The 25,967-nt window shown below is 41.2% G+C and overlaps 1 protein-coding gene across 1 annotated transcript in view; it reads right to left on the reverse strand.

The window, feature by feature from the left end:
- The window catches only part of LOC134165926 (uncharacterized), a 199,820-nt gene that overhangs the window by 621 nt on the left and 173,232 nt on the right, over positions 1–25,967 (reverse strand). The gene's annotated exons all lie outside the window — the stretch shown is intronic.

The following is a 25,967-nucleotide window of genomic DNA, read 5'->3' on the forward strand; positions in this document are numbered from 1 at the left end:
TGCTTGCCGGCTCTCCCACCGCCAGCTTCTCTTTTCCTGAGTCCAGCTCTTCCTCCTCTGCCTTGCTGGGAAATGCTGCGTGGTCTCCTGCGTCCTCCTGGGGCACGGCGGGCGGCTGCCGGGGAATGCTCTCGGCCGCGGGGCTCGGCTCCTCCGCGGGGCTGGGCTCCTCCGCGGGGCTCGGCTCCTCCGCGGGGCTCGGCTCCTCCGCCGCCTTCTCCCGCTGCTCGGCAGCCGCCTCCTTCCTCTCCTCGACCGCCCCGACCTCCTCCACCGGCAGCCGTCCCCTCGCGGCCTCCGGCCCCGCTCCCGCCGCCGCTTGCTCCCCGGGGCCGCTCTCCCGGGCCGGTTCGGCTGCCGCCGGCTCCCGGGGCCGCTCCCCCTCAGCTCCCCGCAGCCTCACGAAGATGGAGAGTAGGGTGAGGGCCAGGACGGTGAAGAGCAGCCGGACGGCCAGGTGCAAGTCCACGGCCACGTCCGTCCCGCCCTGCTGCTGGAGCCCGCCCGTATTACAAGCCATTGCCATAAAGCACAGTGAGACAAGAACCTTAGCCCAAGCCCCATACTTGATAAACACTATCACAGCAAGTACCGGCTCTACGTAAGTTACAACATTCTGAAGCTGTGAGATCAAGCAAAACAACTCTGAGACCCAATAAATCAGCATTGTGACGAGTGACTATTAATCTGGTCAGATCTGTCGTTATCTCAACCCTTCGTGCCCCACGTTGGGCGCCAAAAAGAACTGTCGTGGTTTAAACCCAGTCAGGTAATTCGTTCACTCACTTCCCCCCCTTTCTTGCCCTCCCCCTGCTCTCGGAGGGACGGAGAGGAGAATCGAAAAGAATGCAACTCCCACGGGTTGAGATAAGAACAGTTTAGTAACTAAGGTATAACACAAATCACTACTGCTACCACCAATGATAACGATGATAAAGGAAATAACAAGGGAAGAGAATACATCATCTCACCACCAGCCGACCGATAACTCGCCCCCCAAGCCCGACCAAGCTCTGACCGATACCTCCTCCAACCCTGCAGTCTCCCGGTCCTTCCGGCTCACACCCAGTTACCTCCTGGGCATGACGTGCTGTGGTATGGAATACCTCTTTGGTCAGTTTGGGTCAGGTGTCCTGTCTCTGCTTCCTCCTGTCTCCCCTTCCTCCCTGGCAGAGCATGAGGCTCACAAAGTCCTTGGCCAAACCAAAACATCACCTATCAGCTCTGTTCCCAAGCTGAAAGTCAAAACACTGCACTGCACCAGCTACCAAGAAGGGGAAAAATGACTGCTACTGCTGAACCCAGGACAATGCCTAACATGAAGTTTCAGAGTGCTTAATGCTTGTGTAGAAGTGCTTCAAGGATTTGTCTTCATGGTCCATACATTTTTTTTGGACCTTGTTGCAAATGGGTATATAGTAAAAACGCTTATTTCCCTGACATTCTGCCTTTTCTTAATAGAGATTAGGAAATCAAACGCTTACAGGAAGTGGGAAGATGCAAGACTAAATTAAATTTGTCATTTCTTTCTAGTGTTATGTTAAAAGCTTGTATTGACCTTCTCTACAAGGACTGATATTTAAAGGGAAAACTAAATAGTTAATGGCATTACTAAATTGTCTTATGTGGAAAGATAATGGTTCGTATTATCTGTAATCTTCATTACAGGAAAAGAGGTATAGTTCTAACATTTTGTATCTATTTACGATAAGAAGCAAACTCAATTTTTCTCTCCTCCAGAAGAGGTGCGTTTTTTTTTTTTGTTCTGAACTTTTTTATAGTTCTTTCTCTACCTGTCCGCATTGATCAGAATTATTTTATGGTAAACCTTGTATCAGTAGTTTCAAATGAGCTCAATATCTGTATATAGAGTGGCAGAAAAAGAATCTGATAGAGAGTTTAGATTTCCAAGCAAATAGATAATAGTACATAGCAGAATTTGTAGGTATTAATCTAAACCAGAACATTTGTTCAGTGTTGGCCTAGTAAGTTTTGTGTCAGAATCGGTATTGCACCCAGACCTCCGCAGCCTGAATGTGTTACATTTGCTACAATATTTTTAACTTCCTTACTTAAGTGTGCGTGTACATGTACACACACATATGCACAGTTGTGCTTGCGTTTGGAAACCAATGCAATTCCCAAGACATTTGCTCATAAAGGTGAAAAAAAGAATCCTATTGTTATATAGTTCTTGGACAAGAGACTGGTGTGCAGTAAACAGATGTAACAGAACCTGACTGCTCAGTTTATTCTCTATAGCTGTTTCATGACTCCTGTGAAAAATTGTGTGCCTACTGAACTTGATTGTTGTTTTAGCTAGAAAGCACAGCCACTGGTTTGTGTAGCACAGAACCTTTCCTGAATTGTAGAGGGGATGTGAATTAGAAGGCACATCAGTCTCTGAGTTCACAGTTCAAATGGTGCAGCTATTGAGACAGGCTTGTTTTTGTCTCAAATTTCTGTACAAAAATTATGTTTTTCAGTTAATTTGTAACAATTCATTTTCCAGTTGCTAGTAATTTACCCTGGAAGTCTGTTCTCCCACCTGTCTTAGTTAAGTGTTTTGCTATTAATAGTTGGCGTTTTGTTTATTTTTATTTTGCATAAATAAACAAATGTATTCATGAAGTCTTTTATACTAAATCAGGTATAAATAAAGCTACATTTATTATCTGTGTCCTTTTAACTTATTGGTTAGGATAGTTTAATGTCAGAGAAATCAACCAAGAACACATTGAAATGTTTACAGGATTGTATATAATGCTGATAGTAATGTGCTACTGACATTCCTGTGAAAATTAATGCTTACAAACAAGTTTTTAAGTTCTTGACACCCAGGCTGCTGGTAGATATAAATGCTTTCCATTTTTGGCAGATACGTTTTTGTCTTTCTGATAAGTGTGGTGTAAATTGTCAAGAGGGAGGTCAAGATGTTCCCATGCTCTGCTGTATTATTACTGTACACAGAACCTTCTCTACTCTCAGTTATTAAGCATCATGGGAAAACTCTCCTGTACATTTTAATACCTTTTCAAAGCTGTAATTAATAAATTGAATTCCTCTTTCCTCCAGCCAATTTATTAATGATCTAAATAATGTTCATTAATATTTTCAATTGTATTTGTCCAGTGGTAGGATCAAAAGTTGACTGTGTGTTTGCCCTAAAGGTTTTAGAGACCTCACTGAGCAATAGCAGCCATTCTACTAGATGTAGGAAAAGTAAAAAAAACATAAACCTTTCCTCTTTCTTCTTCATTTCATGTTGGTGGAACAAGGTGTGATGTGTAGCTTCTCTTCTGAAACTTACATGGACTTTGTGCTTGTAACTCTGGCAGCCATAACCCTAAAGTGGCTTGATGTGAGCTGTATGCAGGGAAAGAGGAAGAGATGCTAGGAAGCTGCATATGTTCTCCACTTTACAGAAAAGAGACCCAGGCTCACTCAGTATTCCAAACTAACCATGAACTTCATTTACAATAATTCCCAAAGCCTTTAGAGGTCTGAATTTTGGACATTGTCCTGCATTATTACAGATGTAATCAGGCATTGGTGTTAATACTTCACATGTCTGTGAGCAGTAATTTGGGCAAAATAAAACAAATATCCTTGGTTACATGATCTGAATACATTTGAATGAAGATGGTCTAACCTTGCAGCCTATATGTAGCACAAGCATCTTTGTATCTGTACAGCATTATAAATGCTATTTTTCAACTATCAAAGTAAAGCTTGAGGCTGAAAGACCTCTCGGTTATTTCCAATTTACGTCCATATGCCTTTCTGACTCTTACAATAAGAAGCACTATATTCCTCCATCCCTGTGGCTCTCTTGTAATTTATTTACTTGGGGAAGATCTGCTTTTAGATGCTGCATCTGATTTTCAATGATTTCCTGCTCTTAGCCAGCTGAATTGACTGAACCAGAAGGAGGTCGTCTGTTGCCTAAGGTCACACATTGAATGCCTGGGCTTGGATTTAAAGTTAGATCTGGAGTATTCCCTCTTGATTCTTTGCAGCTTGCAATAAGTACTTATTTTAAAATGTCAGGTGTATTTGGGAATAATCAATCTTTATTACATGCACACAGAAAATTATAATGCTTATCCCAGTACTTACTAAATACATAGTTCTTGCAAATTTTATTTGTCAAAGCAGCTATAAAGCAGGAACAGTGTAGAGTATTTTACAGTTACAAAACATAAACATGCCTAAAGCAATAAAAAATTCTGTGAACTGGTAAATGAGGAGACACTTTCTTGGGTTTTTTAATTCAGATAGGTATTTGTGTTAATGGCAAATTTAGCATGGTGCTATTTCCTTTAATAGGAATCAGGTGAAGAGCAAATGTGTGCTTTATCTCTGTTCTCAATAGTAAATCACATTGTGTGCATCTTCATGTGAACCTGAATTGCAGGACCTTGGACCTCTATTTTCCTGATATTCTACTTGTATAATTCTTTATGTAAGAAGCTGTATATCAGGAGCTGGAGAAATTAAGTTTTTATATGATTCTGTTGCAAAACATTAGTTTTGATTCAGGACATGGAAGAACGAGATTATCTCTGTAATTGACAGAAACAAAAATGTTTGTCACAGAAGAAATATAATTCATAAAGATATATATAACGTTTCATAAAGATATATTTCCAATCTCCAGCATACTGTGATACTGTGATACTGTGATTTTTCCTATTTCTTCTACGAACAAAACGGAAGTGTGTCTACAGAGATGCTTTAATCAATTTGAAGAAAGACATTGATATTGTCAATGGGACTTTGTCTCAACTCAAGCAAAATCTGAAATACTGTTCCAAGCTAAAAACTGAAATATTTGACTGTTTTGAATTTTTGTAGTTGAAGAAGTACTGCCATAGTTTTGTTCAATTATATCTGCAGTTTCTAGATGGAAACAGTTCATATGAAAGAGGACTTCCTTTTCTTGCTACTGTGAAGTTGGATGGTCATTAAAAAACCTATGAGAGTAGTTGAATTGACAATCCAGTCTAAATAGAATAAAATAATTATGCTCCCAAGTCGTCTTGAAATGAACCTCACAGTCTGTCAGCAATAGCAGTTATCCATAATAGTGGTTTAAACAGCCTCTGGAAACGTTAACAAGTCCTTTCCCATCAAGCAGAGGTTGAAAGAGGAAAGAAGCTGTGTCAGTCAGGAAAAGACACAATTAAATGAAAATAGTAGAAAGCCTTGACAGAAATTACTTTGACCGATGATACTTGTTTTATATCCTTTTACTTTTGGGAGATAACTAATAGGACCCTTAGAAGGCAAGTGCCAGAAGTTTTATCTTATTTTCTTGGCTGTGGAAACACTGTCTTGCTAGGAGGAGCCCTGTAAACACAGAAGCAGGCTGTAGTGGTCTGGGAAAGACTGCATATATGTTAAATCATGAGGTTTTTTTCAAAGAATCCACTGTCCTGTTTACCATGGTTGTGCTTAAGGACTGTAGAATGAAACAAGCTGTTGCACTTGGTAGTTAATTTCCTTGCATGGATTTCAAATGTGAAAAACAAATGAGTTTTTAAAAGTTACAGCCAAGTTATTGATGGGGTAAAGTCTAATTAAAGACTTTCAAAAATTTGTATTTAACAGACGGTAAAGCTTTTTTTCTTGGCCTTGGTATTGTTTAGAAGTTATGGAGGTTTTGACACATCAATAACTTAGAGAATCCTTCCAATTAATTTCAGACAGATTTCCTTGTTAATTCCTTATTGAAAACGCTTGAATTTATAGCAGGTATTTAGTAAATAAGGGACCTAACTGTTAAGGTAGAAAGTAGTCATCTTGGTAAAGTTAAAGAACTATTAGGTTGTTCAAAAGTGCTGTTTTTCCCCGTCTCTTTTTGAATGCAACTTGGAAATATTTGCATCCTTTTTTACATCATGTTTCAACTCTCCTATCCAGCAAAGAAGGAGATACTTAGTTCTTGATGTATGGATAAAGCTGGAAGTGACATAGGCATAATAAGCAAGAGGCAGAACAGGTAAATAATTGCTGTTAGTTAAAAATGACAGTTACATTACAAAAGCATTATTCAGATACTTGAAACATGTTTTGAAAAGGGTATTTTAAGCATATAAAAATGTTGCATTGTTTTGTAGTTGCAGTTAATAGCCTGTTGCAAAATATTTGCTACTTGTAGATTTCTGCAATGAACACATAACCCATAGAATGATTGACTATGAGTGGACTTGGACCCTTTTACAAATTAAACTGTCAATAAATACAGAGATAGACATTCAAATACTGTTTCTCCTTATACAAAATAATCTTTATTAACACTTTTTTTTAAAAAGTTCTTTCTGGGGTATATTTTGCAATTGCTGCTATTTTCATGTCTCTGCAAGCTTCAGACTTCATACACCAAGCTTTCCATATGAAGTTTACTTAAAAAGAAGTCTCTCTTTTTGCTGCTTCAAACACACAAAAATCATATGCTCTGTATATGCTTTGGAGGGATGCCAGGAGTGGTTGGATATGCCTACCTGTAGTGAACCTGTGTTTTATGAGTGAAACTTACACAGGCATGCCAAGCTTTCCTTGGCCAATGATGTACTGCTTAAATGAAGTACAGTGGAGACCAGTGCAGAAAAATCTGCTTGAAAAATTGAAACAGTTCAGTCAGCTTTGTTATCATGGTTACAATGTCAGCATGTATCAATTAGCTCTTGGTTATGTCAGAAAGACATGGAGCTGTTGGAACACATCCAGAGGAGGGCTGCAAGGATCATAAGGGGCTGGAACACCTCCCATATGAAGATAGGTTGAGAAAGTTGGGGCTGTTCAGCCTGGGGAAGAGAAGGCTGCATGGGGACCTCATAGCAGCCTTCCAGTATCTGAAGGGGGCCTACAAGGTTGCCAGATAGGGACTCTTCATTAGGGACTGTAGCAAAAGGACTAGAAGCTCAGGACTGGAGGACTACAAATGTTTCACTATCCTGTATAATATTATTAAATGGTAGGATTGTATATTTCCTTTCCATTGTCTGCTTTTTGAAATGCTATTCTTACCCTTCTATCTTCCCATTTTGGTGTGTGTATAAACTTCTGAGGCCTTGTGAAATAGTATGTACTAGTGCTTTTTTTCTTTAAAATTCTTCACACTTCCAACACAGTAAAAGGGTGTGCTTTTGAGAGCTGTTTTTGTTGGCATTATTTACAGCACACTTGGTATTGTAATGCTGTGCTTTGAATAGTCAAAAATTGTTTCTTCAAGGTGTCGCAGGGCTAAACTTGTATTTCAAGCTTTCTATGCATATCTGGCTGGAAGGAAGCAAGTTGCTTTATGGAATAATTTTTCTCCATCAATTACTAATTATTTGTGTGGCTCCAGCAGGTGGATTTGACTCCTTATAAGACATACATAGAAAGAACGAAAGTAAAGATAGTCATTGCTTTGTAGAGCTAAATGTTTAGGATCCCAATGACATCTATCTGCAAGATATGCATTCTTAGCCTAGCTTCTGTTAATTATTTCTGTTAAATTTTTGATTTTTTTTTCTCTTTTATAAACTGTTGTTTTGGGCACAGGTCCCTTAAACACAGTCTAGCAGAGGGATACTGTGTTGTGGTTCATTTTTCTAGTTCCTTGAAACCACTCACTTTGTTTAAACTTCCATCAAATCAGAATTTTCCCTTTTTGTCTGTACCTTTTCTGCATTTTTGCACTCAAAGTACTAGTAATACTTCCTGATTATTCAGTAGAAAACTAAAAATGTCTCTTGAGCCACTCAGCAGGATTTAATCGGCTTTGGTGTATGGCGAGCGAAATTCAGATCTGCCTTTATCAAACCCAAGTCTCTCCTCCCCTCTAAAACCAAGCAGTGCTCAGGTGAAAAAAACATAGGGAGTCAAAAAGTCTGATTGGGAATGTGCATAAAGGATTTTGTAACATTCAGGACAGCGCAGTGCATGAATTAAAGGAAGGTTGGTTGGTTGCATTCCACACCTGCTGATTGCCTTTAGTGCTTGTCTGAGCTCCTAGACTAGTATTCCTGACAGCTTCTCAGCTTTATCAGAGTTGGTTTTAAGTAATATTTCTATTGTGTTCTTTGTTTCTCTATTTTTTTTTACTTTGGCACATAGAAAAAGGGGTAGGGGAGTGCAGAAGAATATAAAACATTTTCTTGTATATCAAAGATAAGCAACGTATTCAGATGGTGAAATTGGTTTTGTTTTTTTTTTCCTGAAGAATTTCATTTCCCAGGTATATGCATTTGAGTAAGTATCACCTTAAACCCCTTGTTTTCTGGTGAAACTTTGCATGCTTTCCCACAGTTATCCTCCAACCTGCTTCTCTCTCCCCAGCCCCTCTAAATTCTGTCTGCTAAGCTTTGCTTGCTGCAGACTTGTCAAACTTCAGGACAGTGCAGTGTTGAAAATAAATGACAAGACACCTGTAAGAAATTAATTCGATTTTGTGTTATTTACATGCTTAATAACAAATCTGACATGCGTGTTTGTCCTGATCTTGGCTAAATGTTGGTTGCATAGTAGTTCATGGTTGGAGGATTAGATCTTTTTATTTCATTTACATGCTGTTAGCACCCTACATACTACTGGGTCTCCTGCTTTATTATTCTAAAAGTGAATGAGAGAAGAAAAAGGCCTTCAGCTCACTTCCTGCATCTTCAGTTTTTCCTAACTTGGCAGCTAGTGGAAGTGGAAGAATTAGGAATAATACAGACTACTTTTCCTTCATCTGTCATAAAAAAAGGAATGTAAAGAGCTGACTATAGCTAACCTTGCAATATGTGATAATCGTTGGCTTAGATGCCTGTAAATGTGTAAGAGCAGACAGGAACGTAGATCTGGGTGAAGTTTAAAGGCAATTCTGAGTATTCCTGTATAAGAGAGGTTTTCTTTAGCAGTTTATTTTCTAGAGAATGCCCTTAATATGTCATTTGAAGGTTTGTAAGTTTGAGGATCTGTGGCAGTATTGGACAGGGTTGGAGGAGGTTCAGCAAAATATGGCTTTAAGTCATCAAGCTCTTAAGGTTCATAATTACTAAGATAATAAAAGAACAAAAAGGAGAACAAGATTTAGATCAATGAAAAGACTTCCTCTGATTCACATTAGAGTAGCAAGCTCAATTAGCTGGGTGTTTTATGTCATTTGCAAACATCATCATATAGACTCTGCTCAACTATGCATTTGTCAGTGCCAAGGGAATAGCCAAGGCTCAGCTTTCCATCTCTGGAGTGCTCCAATGAAGTAATCATCTATGTTATTTTTAATTTATAAAAGACAATAATTTCAGATATCTTCTATCTTAACTTCTTTGACCTGTAGGCTAAGATGTTCTGTCTGACATCTCTACCCTTTGCCAGTCTGCTCTCTTTGGGGGCAGTGGAGGGGAGAGCCACCTGGCAGTGCCTGAGGCAGAGAAGAGGGGCTGGACTCACAGGGTCTGTTCTCTCCTCTGCTGCTGACTCCCACTTTCTAGGTGCTTGATTTCCAAAAGAGTCTCAGTCCACAGCCCCATTTGGCTCTATAAACAGGATCATAAGAAACCTTATATGTTGTTAAGAAAGTACATTTATGAAGGGTGAGCTAGTCCTTGCTGCCTACAGGCTAGATATTGATTTTAAATACAGCCCTAAGTGAGTGAAATACTGAGCTCCTCAAAAGTACCCCCAGGAAACAGTGACCCCAAAACACATCTCCAAAACACAATCCTTCCCGTGTTCATTTTCTACCCTGCTGGCCAGTAGCTCAGTGTTGGCTTAGATCGGCAATTATTACTGCTTTGGCTACAGCTACTCAGCACCTTTAAGCGAAGGTGACATCTGCCGGGTGCCCCTTGCGTTTCAAAACAAAGCAGTACATGCCATATTGTGTTTGTCCTGGGCTATTTTGTTATGCTTATGTACAAAAGCTGTGCACAGCTGCAGTTCTGGAGTTAGAAGTTTACAGTAAAATTCTCAATAAAATGAGCAAAGACTATAAGAGCAGAAAGAGCTGGGTTTGTTTGAAGTAGCTCAAGGAAGCTTGCCCCATCATCAGTGACACTGCCTTGGCTTTGTCTGAGTTGCTTGCATTGCTTGCACTGATACTGAGTTATCAGTATTAATTTTCCTATTACAGACAAAGTCACAGTGATCAAGTGACTTAAATGGGTTCATAATCCTGGGTATGCTGACAACTCGTGGTTAATTTTTATTCTAGGCAATTTCTTCATGACATGAATTACTCAAGGAAAATCAATGGTCAAACTCTCATTGTAGACAAATCAAGATTTTTAGGAATATAAATGAATCCATTTGGTGTATTTTAATAAATTTGTCAAGAAAGTTACTGGGACATCACTTGCCCACAGTTGACAACTCCTCACATTAACCGTTGATATAGATGTGGTTTAAGCTCACATTTTGGTCTCAGGGAATAATAGCTGTATCAGGGAGATACAACTGCATGGCAGTATTAAAATGTTCTCTGGCAACATGAAATAAAGATCTTTATTAGTGAGGAAATTCAGTCCACTTGAATGAGCCTGCCATGCCACAGGTTGCTTACTTGCTTGGCTTATCAGTTGTTGAAAATTCCTAATAAAAGCATCTGCAGCACAGATGGCTTGCATGTATTGTTCCTTTCATGACCTTTTTCCTTATAGCAAGACTGATTAGAGACCTCATTCTACAGTTTAAATAAGACTTAAATATTTAAATCCCTCTTGTCTTGCAAACAATTCAGGTATTTAATTTGTGTGTTTTCATCTGTAATTTGATTACCAGTGGAAATTCATGTTTTGGAAAGTTAAAGAGGAGCCAAGACTTTCTGGGATGTTCAATTCATTTCCATGTACTATTTCACAAAAGTTATTATTGAGACGATGGGCACAGGGCTTACAAAGGGTGATATAATTTGTTTCTGGTACTGTATGAACATAGGTGGTTCTAGTTTGTCAAATAGGTCAAAATTGTATCCTAATATAAGTTATTGTAGCAGTTTGTCTGGCCGCACTTAGAATGTTTAATAAGACAGTCTCTCTTCTGACTATCTGGGAAGTTTAAGATAGCTGTATAACAAGCTTATCTAAGCAAGCTGTGAGCATGTCTGTGTAAGACAGCTGTTGATTCTTCATCGGGAAGGCATGAGTTTGGGGCCAAGTAGGAAGTAAGGAACAGGGATCATCACATAGTTTGGCACAGTGGCAGTGCAATAGGAAAGAGATGGTATACAGAGTTAGGAAGAGTCTTGAAAACAAGAGAACAAGTTTTAAATTTTATATTCCTGGAAGAGAAGAGCAATGGTGTGAATACAAGAGGAGTGGTGCTTAAAACAATGGGGACTGGGGAAAACCACACTGCGGAAGCTGGCTAGTTTGAGCTCTGTGGAGGTAAGTTAAAAGAGAGTTAGACTTGAATACCGTGAGTTTTGGCAGTATGTTAGATACATACCAAATACTCTGATGTTTATGTTCTGGATTTCTAAGGAGAGTGGGTCAAAGATGTCAAGGATGTGTGGCCTTGAGTGGCAGAAAGGTCAGTGATGTTCACTGAAATAAAAGAATATATACAATAGGTGAAGTGTAAAAGGAAACATATGTATTTCAAATAAGGCCAGACAAGTTATTTTGACAGTGGGACCCCAACAAGATTGTGTTTGAGAGACAGCTGAAATGTGGAATAATAGGATTAGGAAAGTAATTGTTCAAGAGATCATCTGTAAGGAATGCAGGGAGATAACTCTGAGGTGCCTTAGAGTGACACTGTGGTACTATTTTAAGTCACACCTTCAGTCTTCAGGTCTTTCATCTCTGTCCAAGACTAAAATCATCTCAGGATTTGTGTTCACTATGATGTCATTGTAGTCTCTAGAATAAATGCACATGAAGATCAAAGACAGTAGTGTACACTCAGTAGTGTATAAACCATAATATAAAAGATATATCTTGGGTCTGTTTTCCCCATTTAAATCATAAGCCCAAAAGGACCTGGTGTTCCGGAAAGCCACAGGGAAATACATTGCTGTGGTGTTCAAAGGAGGAGATGCTTTGAAGAAATCACATAATTTGTCAAGATTTTTGCTGGAGTTAAGTTTCTGAGACAGTAGGAATTCATCCAGCTCTTGGGAGTTGGCAAAACATATTTCCTAGTAAAAAAACCTGACAGTCTGTTATGCCTGAAACTGTAAGTCTGCTAGTGGTCATTGCAGGTTGTTTCATCAAGTGTTACCCAATACTGTACAATAATGAGTCCATCCTAACTGAAATTTGATGATCCTGAAGGGAAAAAAATGGATGCAATGTATTCTTTAGGTCTTATTTCTAAAGTTTTGGGTTCCTTGGAGATCAGAATTAAAGGATTGTTGTGAAGGTTTCCAGCACAGCTTCTGTCAATGAATCTCATGTTCAAACCCAACGTGCTTGTCCTGGCACACCACACTTCCTAAAATAGCATCTTGGAGCTTTTTGATGATTTTGCCTGGAACTGGGACAGAGATGACAAGCACCACATACCTCAAAACCAAATTATTTGTGGAATGTCTGGCATAGTGAATACAAAAACCCAGCTAAAAAGAATATTTATTAAAAAAACATGTCTTGTAAAATTAAGTTTAACAGTACTTCTAAGCATGAGGAAGCAATCAACCAGTTAACATCTGCAGCATAATCTTTCCTCCCCTCTAAAGTCTTCCCATCTTCCCAAAGTGCAGTGCAAAATGATGACACGTTAAAAATTGACCAGTGTCCTAAACAGAAAGTGGGATGGAAGAGTACAGTAGTCAAGGGAAGAAAGTAATGCCCCAGGTATGATGAAGAAGAACATGAAGCTCCTAACAGCAAGGCTAAGAACTGAAAAAATTGAAGCAGAGGTAGAATAAGAAAGGACATATGAAAAGGTGAAGAATGCAGGTAAACACTATTAATTTGTATGCCACTGAAACAGGTACTTTATTTGGATGTTTTTTTGTTTTTTTCTTGGGCAAAAAACAACGTGGTGCAAGCCAGGCTCTTTGCTTTTTGTGGGTTAAAAGTCAGAAAAGGTATATCAAGTGTCACAGAGGATCTTCACTTGTCTTAAACCCCATTTTCATTGTTATTTTCCAGAGGATTTTTGTTACCTTTACTGTATTTTAAAAATCTTCACAATATGTTGAATGGTGCTTTAATTTGAAAAATTTGGGCTGAAGGGATGAATTAAATGTAGTGTAATAAATCTAGTTTTGCAAGTTAAGCTCAGAGAGCTGCTGCTGTTTTATATCTACAAGTTGCTATACAAGTACTGACCTTTAAAATAATTGTCAGGTTATTTTAATTATCTCTAAGTTATCCCAGGAACAAAGTAATTTCATCATCATGAATCAAAAAAACTCCCTCACCAGTGGTATTTTATATTTCTGTATTTATATGAGGTCTCTTCAGACTTTTTCAGAGAGATGGGTGCAGGAGAAAGGAGAAAGAGAACTCTTCATTAAAATCACCCTGTTGTCATCCATTATCTGTGATACTGAGTGATCAGTTTTGGTCTCTGAAGGTTTGGATTTATAAGTTTTCTTGAAGTTGTCCAAAAATCCCATACCTAAGTAGCACTGAATGTTTGTTTTGGAGCTGGAACAGAATATTTTCTAAAGCCAAACTTCTTAAGGATGAAATAAAAGATGAGGCAATTATATTCTAAAGACCACATACTAAACCCAAACTTTGTCTCAGACAAAACTAAGATCTGTCTCTGTGTCATATCTTGCTTATTGTTTTTAATTGTTCCTGTAGCATGTAAATCCAGATAGCAGTCACATATCCTTTTAGCTGTTATTAAAGGGATATGTGTGAATGTGTTTAGTAATTCTGTAGTGTTTAACATCCAGATTTCTTACTGTCATGGGAAGCATCATGCTTTTGCTTCATAACCAGACAGTGTATGTTTTCAATGAAATCTTATTTAGGAAAGTACAACACATTCATCCTTGATATTTAAGCAAATTCGCATTGCAGAATGATTAATTGCATTCAGCCTTTTCATCCACTTCTAATTTTTCAGGGGACATAATTGGATGCAAATTGGCCAGTGTTAATCATTAGATACCACTAATTAAAAACAGAAGCTGTAGGTAATGGTATGATTATTGGTAGAAATAAATGAAGCAGATCAGGTAACGCTTTTCTTCAGGGACTCATGACTTGTGCCTGAGCCTCATTAAATTCCAACATGTGAAGGTGCCCTGCTGGTAGAAACTGCAGGAGAGATGTATTTATAAATAACTTAAAAGTAACATAGGATGGCAGTGTCTGAAAAAGTAGGTGGGAACATTTCCGTGGCTCAAGGACTCAGCATTTTAATAAATTAGGAACTTTAAAAAAGTGATTTAATTAAGTGGAAACTGGTTTTGCATTACAAAAAGGGTTGAAAGAGAAACTAAGGACATTTCTGACCGTTCTTCTGAAGCATACTGAAATGCCATGTTCTGAAAATGCAATGAGTATTTTTTGAACCCAAATAACTCATTTCATACTTTGTCTTACAATTGGCTGTGATGTTATATGACCTGTATGCTCAGTAAGGTGGAGGCTTGCTGGGTAAACTGTGATCATGCAGTCAAGTCGATCACAGTGTTTTGTGTGTGTATTCAGAGGGGATAATTTTCTCATGCAGAATCTTGTGACTTAGTTTTCAATTATTTTTAAAATAGACTGATAACTGATGGAACCTTTTAGTCCAGTGACTGTCTTTATTATCGTAATCATTGAAGTTTATCAGGATTAAATGTTAGTAATAACTAGCTTTAAGGGATTCATAATGTGACGGAAAACATTATTTAAATGATTCAAAATACTGATATCAAATAAAAGACAACCAACAGGAGGTACTGCACACTGTTTTATCTATTGGACAGAATTAGTGAATTGAGGGGCTTTGAGGGGTGAAGAAAGCCGTGAATGAGAGCCTTTAATTTCCAGTATTCCACATTGGTGCGATGTTTACAGGTGATGTAAGCAGCAGGCAGGAGCTGGGGTCCCTGTTGTCTGGATTACATGACACTTCTGCCTACAGCTTTGCTTTGGCACTCTGGAGGAGGGAAGGGCTGAACATGACCTCGCCTTGGTCACAGCTGGAGTGAAGGACCTGCACAGAGGGCAGTGCCCCAGCTTTTTGGAGGCAGAGACTGAGGAAAGAGCTCTATAGCAACCAGAACTGGGACCTGAGCTTATTGCTATGCATACTGCGGTTTTACACACATGTACTACATTTAATCGTTTTGATAATGGCTGTTTAGAATTGCAGCTACTACTGTGGTATCAATATATCCCCATCGCTCATCCATAAACATAAATGATGGCTTTAGCATAAAAAGTTATACTGAAAATAGATATTTTAAATTTGATTGCTACTATTTAATACCATAAAGCTTATTGTGTCCGGTCAGTTTATTACTTACACAAACAGCTTTCAATACCACATTCTTATGTTTAAAGAAGTATTTTATATTGCAGAATTCTCATCAGATATGAACAAATACTGGGGTAGTGCCAGCAATACCAGAAAATATGCACAAAATAATATAAGTACAGTTTCTTGGGCTAGTATCAAATCACAAAAGCATAATTTTACACTGCACAGGATTCACAAAATCAAGTCCATCAGAAATACAATTTTCTGCATATCACTACAGTTGGTCTCAAAACAGTGGGAGATTTTCATAAAGGCCAAGACAATAAAGGTTGTTTGAGTAATCTTGCTTCTAACATGTGAAGTTAATCTAAAGTGAATTAAATTTCACTGAAATGTATGGCTATATATGACTTCTTTTGTTTTTTTTCTTTTTTTTTTTAGTATGGGCTTTTATATATGAATGTGAAGCCTGGTGAATACTTCATCAAGGTATTTTTAAGAGACAATACTGTCCTCTGAAATAGTCAGTAGAGCAGATACACTGAAAATTCTACATCTTAATTGTCAATAGTAAATCCAAAGTCTAAACGATCTCCTAAAATAAGACATGTCTGAAAGGAAAAGAATGTTCTCGGTGGGGCACGAACAGGAAAATTGGAAAGTATATACGTATAGATATACTGGATGAGAGAGGGAGAAGATACTTGCCTACTGCAATATTAACAAAATATTCTTATTTCAAATTACACCTTCCATCTGAGTCTGCTTCACGGAAAACAAGAAATACAGGATCTTTTATTGGCAACTATCTGAAGAGAATGGTCTAGGATCATGGTCATGAATCAAAAGAGAACATGAAACAACAGCATCATGTGAACATTTTGGAGGGCTGTGTGTAGATAAGGTTTTAGTTACGACTAAATGTGTTGGGGTAGGATGTACTCTAGTGAAAAGAAGAGGGAACAGGTGGAGGTCTTTAAGTCTCCATGAGCTTACAGGGTTGTGACAAGGAAATACTAAATGATATATGCACCATAAATTAGAGAACAGATTAAGTTGTGGGTTTGCACTTCACAAGGATGATTAGATGATAGCAAAACCCTTCTACATGTAAAGAGTTTAAATAGACTGTTCTGCAATGGAGATCTTTAGGAACAAATTGTGTCTTTAAGGAATAATATAATCGAACCTATCTTTAGGCAAGGGGCTAAATTAGGTCAGACTGTGGCAGCTTGTCTATTGGTAGTCTTTATGACATCCGGAAGTAGTTCAGAAAAATGACTGTGCAACATAGAATTTCTATATAAGAACATCTTAAGCAGGTGCACAACATGGCTGTATGAACTAGGAAATGAAAAATGGGGGAAGCCCAAAATCAGTATTTAGTCCAGTATTACATCAGTTGTGATGAAAAGCAACAGTGGTCACCTGCTCAAAAAAAAACTCCAAACCCTCCTGTGGCTTGAATAACTGTTACTTCTAATTTGTTTATTGTTGTTGTTTAATTCCAGCTAGCAACTAAACACCTTCCAGCTGCTTGCTCACTTTTCCTCCCACCATGGGATGGGGAGAGAATCAGAAAAGTGAGAAAGCTCCTGGGTAGAGGTAAGGACAGCTTAATGAGCAAAGCAAAACAAGGAATTTGCTGCTTCCCGTGGGCAGGCTGGTGTTCAGCCATCTCCAGGAAATCAGGGATTCACTGTACATAACAGTTACTTGGGAAGACAAAAAACATCACTCTGAATGTCCCCCTCCATTTCTTCTTCCTCCAGCTTTATATGCTGAGCATGACGCCATATGTTATGGAATATCCCTTTGGTCAGTTGGGGTTAGCTGTCCCATTTGTGTCCCCTCCCAGCTTGCTGTACACCCCCAGCCTCCTTGCTGGTGGGGTAGAGTGAGAAGCACAAAAGTCCTTTACTCTGGGCTCTACTTTGCTGTGAAAATTAAAGGTCCATTAGCCTGCCCTAGTAAGTAGACATGTTACAGCAATGTGAAAGGTGTGTGTATCATGGTCTGACCATCAGATCTGCTAGACGATTGTGCTACAGAGAGCACCAAAGTAGCCAGGAAGCATTAATATACAAAAAACTGAGAACTCTGCCATCTTTGTTTCTTCCAGCAAGCCTGTCAGTTTAGCCCTATCCATAAGCAGTTTTTTCTGCCTGTGAAAAAAAAACAAAACAACCAATTTTCACTTTAATTTTCATCCCACATTAAAGACAAACAGTAAATATGCACTGTTGAAGTGATAGGGATCAGTTGTTCAGCATGCAAACTTAATGCTGTCAATGCTGTATAACATTTCAGGTTTAAACAAAGCTGTTAGTATGTTTTATATCTACATGGTCAGTATAACAGCTGTCACTTTGCAGGTGACTGTCTAAAGCTAAATGGACTAATGAGTCAATCTGTCATCATTAGAAATTGATGGAAAGGCATCCACTGGGTTAGTGAATAGCCTCATCAACTGTCATCGTAGCAGACTTTCTTGACCTGTGCATTCAGAGAAGCAAAATAATGAGCATTCCTTCAAATCCATGTAGACTGAGTGGAATGGGTCCTGTTGTACTAAAGAATTACCAAGTGGAGAATGAAGTTTCTGGATATCTTCTCTGAAAATCTCCCACTCCTATGTAGTACTGTCCTGGGCTCAGCAGTAGCAGTCATTTTTCTCCTTCTTGGTAGCTGGTGCAGTGCAGTGTTTTGACTTTAGGCCTGAGAACAGAGCTGATAACAACGATGTTTTGATCTGACCAAGGACTTTGTGAGCCTCATGCTCTGCCAGGGAGGAGGGGAAGCTGGGAGGAAGCAGAGACAGGACACCTGACCCAAACTGACCAAAGAGGTATTCCATACCACAGCACGTCATGCCCAGGATGTAACTGGGAGTTAGCCGGAAGGGGAGGACTGCAGGGTTGGACGAGGTATCGGTGCTTGGTCAGGCTGGGGGGGGGAGTTATCGGTCGGCTGGTGGTGAGGTGTTGTATTCTCTTCCCTTGTTATTTCCTTTATCGTAATTATTATTGGTGGTAGCAGTAGTGATTTGTGTTATACCTTAGTCACTAAACTGTTCTTATCTGTCGTGGTTTAAACCCAGTCAGGTAACTTGTTCACTCACTCCCAGTGAGTGGTGCCGAGCTGACAACAATCGAGGTCCGTGTCCGTCTCCCCCCCCCCCCCCCCCCCCCGCACCAGGGCTCTCCCCTTCCCCGCTCCCGGAGGAACGGGGAGGAGGATCGAGAGAGTGCAACTCCTATGGGTTGAGACAAGAACAGTCCAGCGACAAATCACCACCGCTACTATCAGCTAAAACAATGATAAGGGAAAATAACAAGGGAAGAGAATACGATACCACCGCCCAAGAGAAACGAACTCCACCCGGAAGCCCCTGTCCTTCTGGGTAACTCCCAGTTACCCCTCACCCCGGGCATGACGTGCTGTGGTATGGAATACCTCCCCGGCTAGCCCGGGTCAGGCGCCCCGTCTCTGCTTCCTCACAGCCTCCCCTCCTCCCTGGCAGAGCATGAGCCTCACAAAGTCCTTGGCCAAACCAAAATATCCTTGTTATCAGCTCTGTTCCCGAGCTGAAAGTCAAAACACTGCACTGCACCAGTTAACACAAAGGAAAAACATGACTGCTACTGCGGAACCCAGGACATTATCCACCCCTTATTCCATACCATTCACGTCGTGCTCAGATCCCACATATATATTTCATATAATACACCATCGCTCTCCCATATATATACATCCATATACATACAGACCAAGAGGAAAAGATCATTTTCTTAGTGCATGGACCAATCCCTATAATGCTGCCGAGTCCATTCGGTCCATGATGTTCAAAGTTCATTCTCTGTTGGGATGATGGCTGGAGGGAAGTCAGGGCCAGTCGCTGGTGACCTGGAGACATCTAGTTGATGGGCTATAAAAGCATTACACAGCAGGCAACAGCATACAATTGAGTTCACTGGCTGTTTTCCCCTAAAATCAAATCCCCTTGAGGTATACATCGGACTTCCCCATCTTCCCGCATTACCCACCAAGTATATCCAGGTCCCTGAGCAAAAGCAATCCCACGAGTGGGTTTGCCTTTACCTGAAGCAGGAATAACCCAGACTGTCTTCCCCAGCAAATTCTTCATATGCACCACGGGAACTTTGTCCCCCTCTACAATATGTAAAAGTTCTGACTGGGCTGGGCCGGCCCTGTTGGCAGATCCTCTGGTGTTGACCAACCAGGTGGCCTTTGGCAAGTGTGTATCCCAATGCTTGAAAGTTCCTCCACCCATTGCTCTCAGTGTAGTTTTTAACAGCCCATTGTACCGTTCGATTTTCCCAGAGGCTGGTGCATGGTAGGGGATGTGATATACCCACTCAATGCCATGCTCTTTCTCAGTTGGGGTATAGCTGGCCTCAGATCCTTTATATCCCCGACTCCAAAAGCCGAGGGGTCGACCTCGAGTCTCCCCTGGAGCTTTCTGCCAGAGGCTCCAGGTAGGACCGTTCTCCCCAGCTGCAGTGTACAGTACATTTTTTACATCTGGTCCGGTCCGGACTGGTCCAAGGGCTACTGCATGAACTATCTCACGTTTAATTTGCTCAAAGGCTTGTTGCTGCTCAGGGCCCCATTTAAAATCATTCTTCTTCCGGGTCACGTGATAGAGAGGGCTTACAATTGAACTGTAATTTGGGATGTGCATTCTCCAGAACCCCACTGCACCCAAGAAAGCTTGCGTGGAGACATTGCTGTTATCTTGTTGATCACATCTGTGGGGATCTGTCTATGTCCATCTTGCCATTTTATTCCCAAAAATTGAATCTCCTGTGCAGGTCCCTTGACCTTACTCCGTTTTATGGCAAAACCGGCTTTCAGCAGGATTTGGATTATTTTCCTCCCTTTCTCAAAGACTTCTTCCACTGTATCGCCCCACACAATAAAGTCATCAATGTATTGCAGGTGTTCTGGAGCTTGCCCCTGTTCCAGTGCAGTCTGGATCAGTCCATGGCAAATGGTAGGGCTGTGTTTCCACCCCTGGGGCAGTCGGTTCCAAGTGAACTGGACACCCCTCCAGGTAAAAGCAAACTGTGGCCTGCACTCTGCTGCCAAAGGAATGGAGAAAAATGCATTGGCAATATCAATCGTGGCATACCACTTGGCTGCCTTTGACTCTAGTTCATACTGAAGTTCTAGCATGTCCGGTACGGCAGCACTCAATGGTGGTGTGACTTCATTCAGGCCACGGTAGTCTACTGTTAGTCTCCATTCTCCATTAGACTTTCGCACTGGCCATATGGGGCTATTGAAGGGTGAGTGGGTCCTGCTGATCACCCCCTGACTCTCCAGTCTACGGATCAGCTGATGGATGGGAATCAGGGAGTCTCGGTTGGGGCGATATTGCCGCCGGTGCACTGTTGTGGTCGCAATTGGCACTTGTTGTTCTTCAACTTTCAGCAACCCCACAGCAGAGGGATCTTCTGAGAGACCAGGCAAGGTGGACAGCTGCTCAATTTCCTCAGTCTCCAAAGCAGCAATACCAAAAGCCCACCGGTACCCTTTTGGGTCTTTGAAGTACCCTCTCTTGAGGTAGTCTATGCCAAGGATGCATGGAGCCTCTGGACCAGTCACAATGGGGTGCTTTTGCCATTCCCTCCCAGTCAGGCTGATTTCAGCCTCCAGCACAGTCAACTCTTGGGATCCTCCTGTCACTCCAGAAATATAGATGGGTTCCACCCCTTGACAGCTTGATGGCATCAGGGTACACTGTGCACCGGTATCTACTAGAGCCTTATACTTCTGTGGGACTGATGTGTCAGGCCATCTGATCCACACAGTCCAGTAAATCCGATTGTCCCCTACCTCCACCTGGCTGGAGGCAGGGCCCCTCTAATGGTCGTCACAGCATTGGACACTTAAGTCGTGGTGAAAGGGATTATTCTTCGTTATCACAGGAGCTGGAGTAAAATCAGCTCTTCCATTCCATCTGGGAAACTGCTCACCAGAGACTGAAGCCGTAGCTCTCATGGGACGATCAGTCTTGGCCCTTGCTCCCCTCTTCAGTTCACTCACCCGTTCCTCCAAAGCTGAAGTAGGTTTTCCATCCCACTTTGTCATGTCTTCTCCGTGATCCAGCAGGTAAAACCATAGGGTACCCCGTGGCATATACCTCCTGTATCTCCTCTCTTGAACAATAGGATGCCTTTTGTTAATAGCTGAGACGTGTGCTGGTACACGTGAGGAGCTGGATAAATCAGATAGATTGTCCTTCAATTGTTCGATGTCCTGGGACAGTTTTTTCACAGCTGAGATGATGGAAGGGGTGAGATTGTCTTCGAACTCTCGGAGTTTATGAACCATTTCATCCACTGTTAGTGGTACTATGTCATTCCAGGTCACTGTTGCCAATGAATGGGCATATGATGACGGTGCATTCCGTGTAAGTTTTCGCCACATGGGTCGTGTACATTCAACTTCATCTGGATCTATAGGTGTATCCCCGTTATTCGGCTTGATGTGATAGATCATCTCTACGATGGCCGATTCCCTCAGAGACTGGATGCCTTTGTCTATAGTAGTCCACTTGGCCGAACGACTCGTAACATTGTCCTTGTACGGGAACCTTTCTTTCACAGCTGCCAAGAGCAGCCTCCAAAGGCTGAGGGACTTTTTCTCTTGCAATTGCTTTGTCAATTCCCCCTTCTCTAGCAAGTGATCCCAGCTGCTTGGCTTCTGTACCTTCTAGCTCGTGACCATCGGCCCCATTGTCCCAGCATCGGAGTAACCAGATGATGATGTGCTCCCCTGGTAGACGGGTAAAATCTTTTCGCGTATTCCGCAGCTCGGTTGAGGTCCGAGGTCGAGAAGTTACCTCTTCTTCTTCTTCTTCGTCATGTGATGATGACTCCTGATCAGATTCTGGACCGGATGGTGAGTTCATTGGTTCTTCATCTCGCTTCACCCTTTTTGCCTCCTTTTTGCTTGTTCTCTTGCGTACAGGGGCAACTGATATTGGTACAAATTGGTCCTCTGGTTTGGCTGCAGTGATTATCACTGTGGTTTGAGTAGCGACTGTACTTGTTGCTGGGGGTGGTGTAGCTGCTGTGCTTGGAGCTGGGGTAACCGCGCTGTCTGTTGCAGTTGAAGTTTGAGCAGCTGCTGTACTTGCAACTGGGGTAGCTGCTCTGTTCATTGAGGCCAAAGTTTGAGTAGCGACTGTACTTGTCGCTGGGGTTGGAGCAGCTGCTGTGCTTGGAGCTGGGGTAACCGCGCTGTCTGTTGCAGTTGAAGTTTGAGCAGCTGCTGTACTTGCCGCTGGGGCAGCTGCGCAGTTCACTGCAGCCAAAGTTTGAGTAGCGACTGTTGCTTTGCCCTCAGATCCGCCGACATTCTTTTCCTTTTGAAGGTGCTGGATAGTGTTGAACAAGGCCCTGTAAGCATAGGCCAAGCCCCAGCACGTTGCCGTGATTTGTCCATCTCTGGTATGGCCAGAATGACCACACACCTCATTTAAGTGTTTTACTAATTCTTCTGGATTTTGCAGTTGTTCGGTAGTGAAATTCCAAAGTACTGGAGGGGCCCACTGACCTAGATACTTGCCCATACTATCCCACACACCCTGCCACTCATGGCTGTCCAGCCTCAGGGAAAATCTCTCGGTCCTCCTACATCGTCGTTTGACCCCAGACAAGACCCAAACCTGAATCTGCTTAACTCTTGAAATCAGTAGTGGGCAAAACACACTCTGTATGCGTGCTAGCATGGTGATCCCCATCACGATCAGCAAACAAGTCTCAACAGCATTAAAAGGCCATTCAAAAAATTCAAAACTCTCAAATGTAAATGGTCTGGGGGGACGACTAGGAGGGTAAAAGGATGTCTCCTTCCCAGGTTGAGCACCTGAGAAGGAGAAAAAAGATGTGTAATTGCTAAGCACCTCCACCATATACCTCCCAAAGTATAAAGGTGGTGACCACACTGGGAACATAAGCCAGATCAGTTTCATGATCAATGGTTCTATTGTATTACAAGTCATTACCATAAAGTACAATGGGATAAAAACCTTAGCCCAAGCCCCACACTTGAAAAACACTAATACAGCAAATACCGGATGGATGTAAGATATCATATACTGAAACTGTGAGATCAAGAGGAACAACCTTGAGAGCCAATAAATCAGCATTGTGATGAGTGACTATCAATCCAGTCAGATCTGTTCTTATCTCAACCCCTCGTGCCCCACGTTGGGCGCCAAAAAGAACTGTTGTGGTTTAAACCCAGTCAGGTAGCTTGTTCACTCACTCCCAGTGAGTGGTGCTGAGCTAACAACAATCGAGGTCCGTGTCCGTCTCCCCCCCCCCACCCCCACCCCCCCCGCACCAGGGCTCTCCCCTTCCCCGCTCCCGGAGGAACGGGGAGGAGGATCGAGAGAGTGCAACTCCTACGGGTTGAGACAAGAACAGTCCAGCAACCAATGTACAACACAAATCACCACCGCTACTATCAACTACAACAATGATAAGGGAAAATAACAAGGGAAGAGAATACAATACCACCGGCCAAGAAAGCGACTCCCATCCAGAAGCCCCTGTCCTTCCGGGTAACTCCCAGTTACCCCCCACCCCGGGCATGACGTGCTGTGGTATGGAATACCTCCCCGGCTAGCCCGGGTCAGGCGCCCCGTCTCTGCTTCCTCACAGCTTCTCCTCCTCCCTGGCAGAGCATGAGCCTCACAGAGTCCTTGGTCAGGGTAAACATCACTTAGCAACAACCGAAAACATCGGCTTCACCAACACTGTTCTCAAGCTGGAAGTCAAAACACAGCACTGCACCAGTTAACACAAAGGAAAAACATGACTGCTACTGCTGAACCCAGGACATTATCTGAACATGTGGGAGTTGCATTCTTTTTGATTCTCCTCCCTGTCCCTCCAGGAGTAGGGGGAAGGAAAGAAAAAGGGAGGAAAGGGGGGGAGTGAGTGAACAAGCTGTCTGGCTGGGTTTAAACCACGAAACTAGGAAATCCTTTTTCTTACTTTTTTTCCCCCCAGTGACAAGTACATCCTTAGACAATTTTTTTAAGTACAGTGCATAGTATTCAGTTTTGCAGAAGTCTTAAAAAAAAATCAAGTAGCAGCTCGTCATGTTGAGAGATAATCAGAAAGGTGGACAAAGTCATGTGTGTAGTTTTCCATGCAAGAACATGGGTAATTTCCATGCTGGCATGTATGAGGAGTTCATAAGCCCACTTTACCTATATTTGTTATTGAGTCCTTGTGACTGTCCCACAAGCTGTGTTTCAGATCTCTGTTGCTTGTATGACTCTAAAGGAATATAGGTTAATATTAATTAATTTTTATTTTTGTGATAGTAATTTTACATTGTTTTTCTTTAACTGTAAAGAACATGATTCTGGGGTTTATGGGTTATGAATAATAGTCACTAAAATTTACTTGCAGGTGGTTTCTAAAATGGACTATTTCATGCCAGCTATGTCTTTATACTGAGTAAGGTAGTATTCTCCTTCTTGAAGGTCAGCAGCTTGTATCACCTCACATGCTCAACATCTTTGAGTTATTCAGTACTGAAGTGGCAATGTGGTGGCATGAAACTTTTAACACCACTTGGATGTAATGTATTTACACTCCTTGTCATTCTTGCATGAAGGTGTGTTATAAGTGACAGTATTGTAAAAGGACTACTTTGTCTTATTATGACCTAAAAGGTGACATGTGTCATTTAGTAGCAGGTCTGATGGAATTCTTCATTTTGTGAATTGTTAGAAGAACAATCCAGTTTCTGGAACTCATTAACTGCTTCAATAACAGAATTTCAGACTTGTTCAGTCACAAGGGGGTAGAGAAAAATGGTGCCAGTGCTTCATGCCAAACATTTTTTCTTTCTTTTCCTTCCTCCTCCCACTTCCATCAGTATTCGTCTTTATCACAAACTGAAAGACATTCTGGCATTGCAATGGCTGAGGTCAAGAGAACAGGAGCAAAAGAGGTGTGGAATAGCACTAAAGCCTTAAAGTGATCAGAAGCTGGGATCCTGGTATATGAGTCCTGCAGGTTCAGCTTTTGGCTGGCTCTCTGTGTTATTCCTCTCTCCACCTAAACCAAAGAGAGGGAAAAAGAAGGAAGTTCTTTCCCCCAAATTCTTGGTTTATTACCATATTTGTAGTTGTCTATCATGATTGATGCTAATGTAAGTGTTGATGGAATTAAACCTGAAAGCATATATTAAAAGAGCTAAAAATGTGGGGGAACAGAATGGAAGTGTCAAAATATGTCTTCAAGAAAATGCACTCAGTATTTCCATGTCTTGAAGTCACCACATAACTTGAACTGACTCAAAATGAGACAGTATTCATGAATAAGCTAAAATCATATAAAGTTTAGAGGCTTGGATCTTTTGATATATTTTTTTTTCCTGCAAATGATAATCTCAATATTACACAATCTATAGCCCTTCCAGTGTTGTGAAAATGTCATGCTTTTGAAGTGCAAATAGTGGTGATTGCTTTGCTTTATCCACAGTAATTAAAAGATGGCTTTTTTGCCCTACTGGATGTACATCTTCTATCTTATCTTTCAGCAAATCTGTTTTACTAG

The sequence above is a fragment of the Pezoporus occidentalis genome, unplaced genomic scaffold (genome assembly GCF_034315485.1).
Source record: "Pezoporus occidentalis ecotype Australia unplaced genomic scaffold, CSIRO_AGI_Poc_V1 ctg1, whole genome shotgun sequence".
Lineage (NCBI taxonomy): Eukaryota > Metazoa > Chordata > Aves > Psittaciformes > Psittacidae > Pezoporus > Pezoporus occidentalis.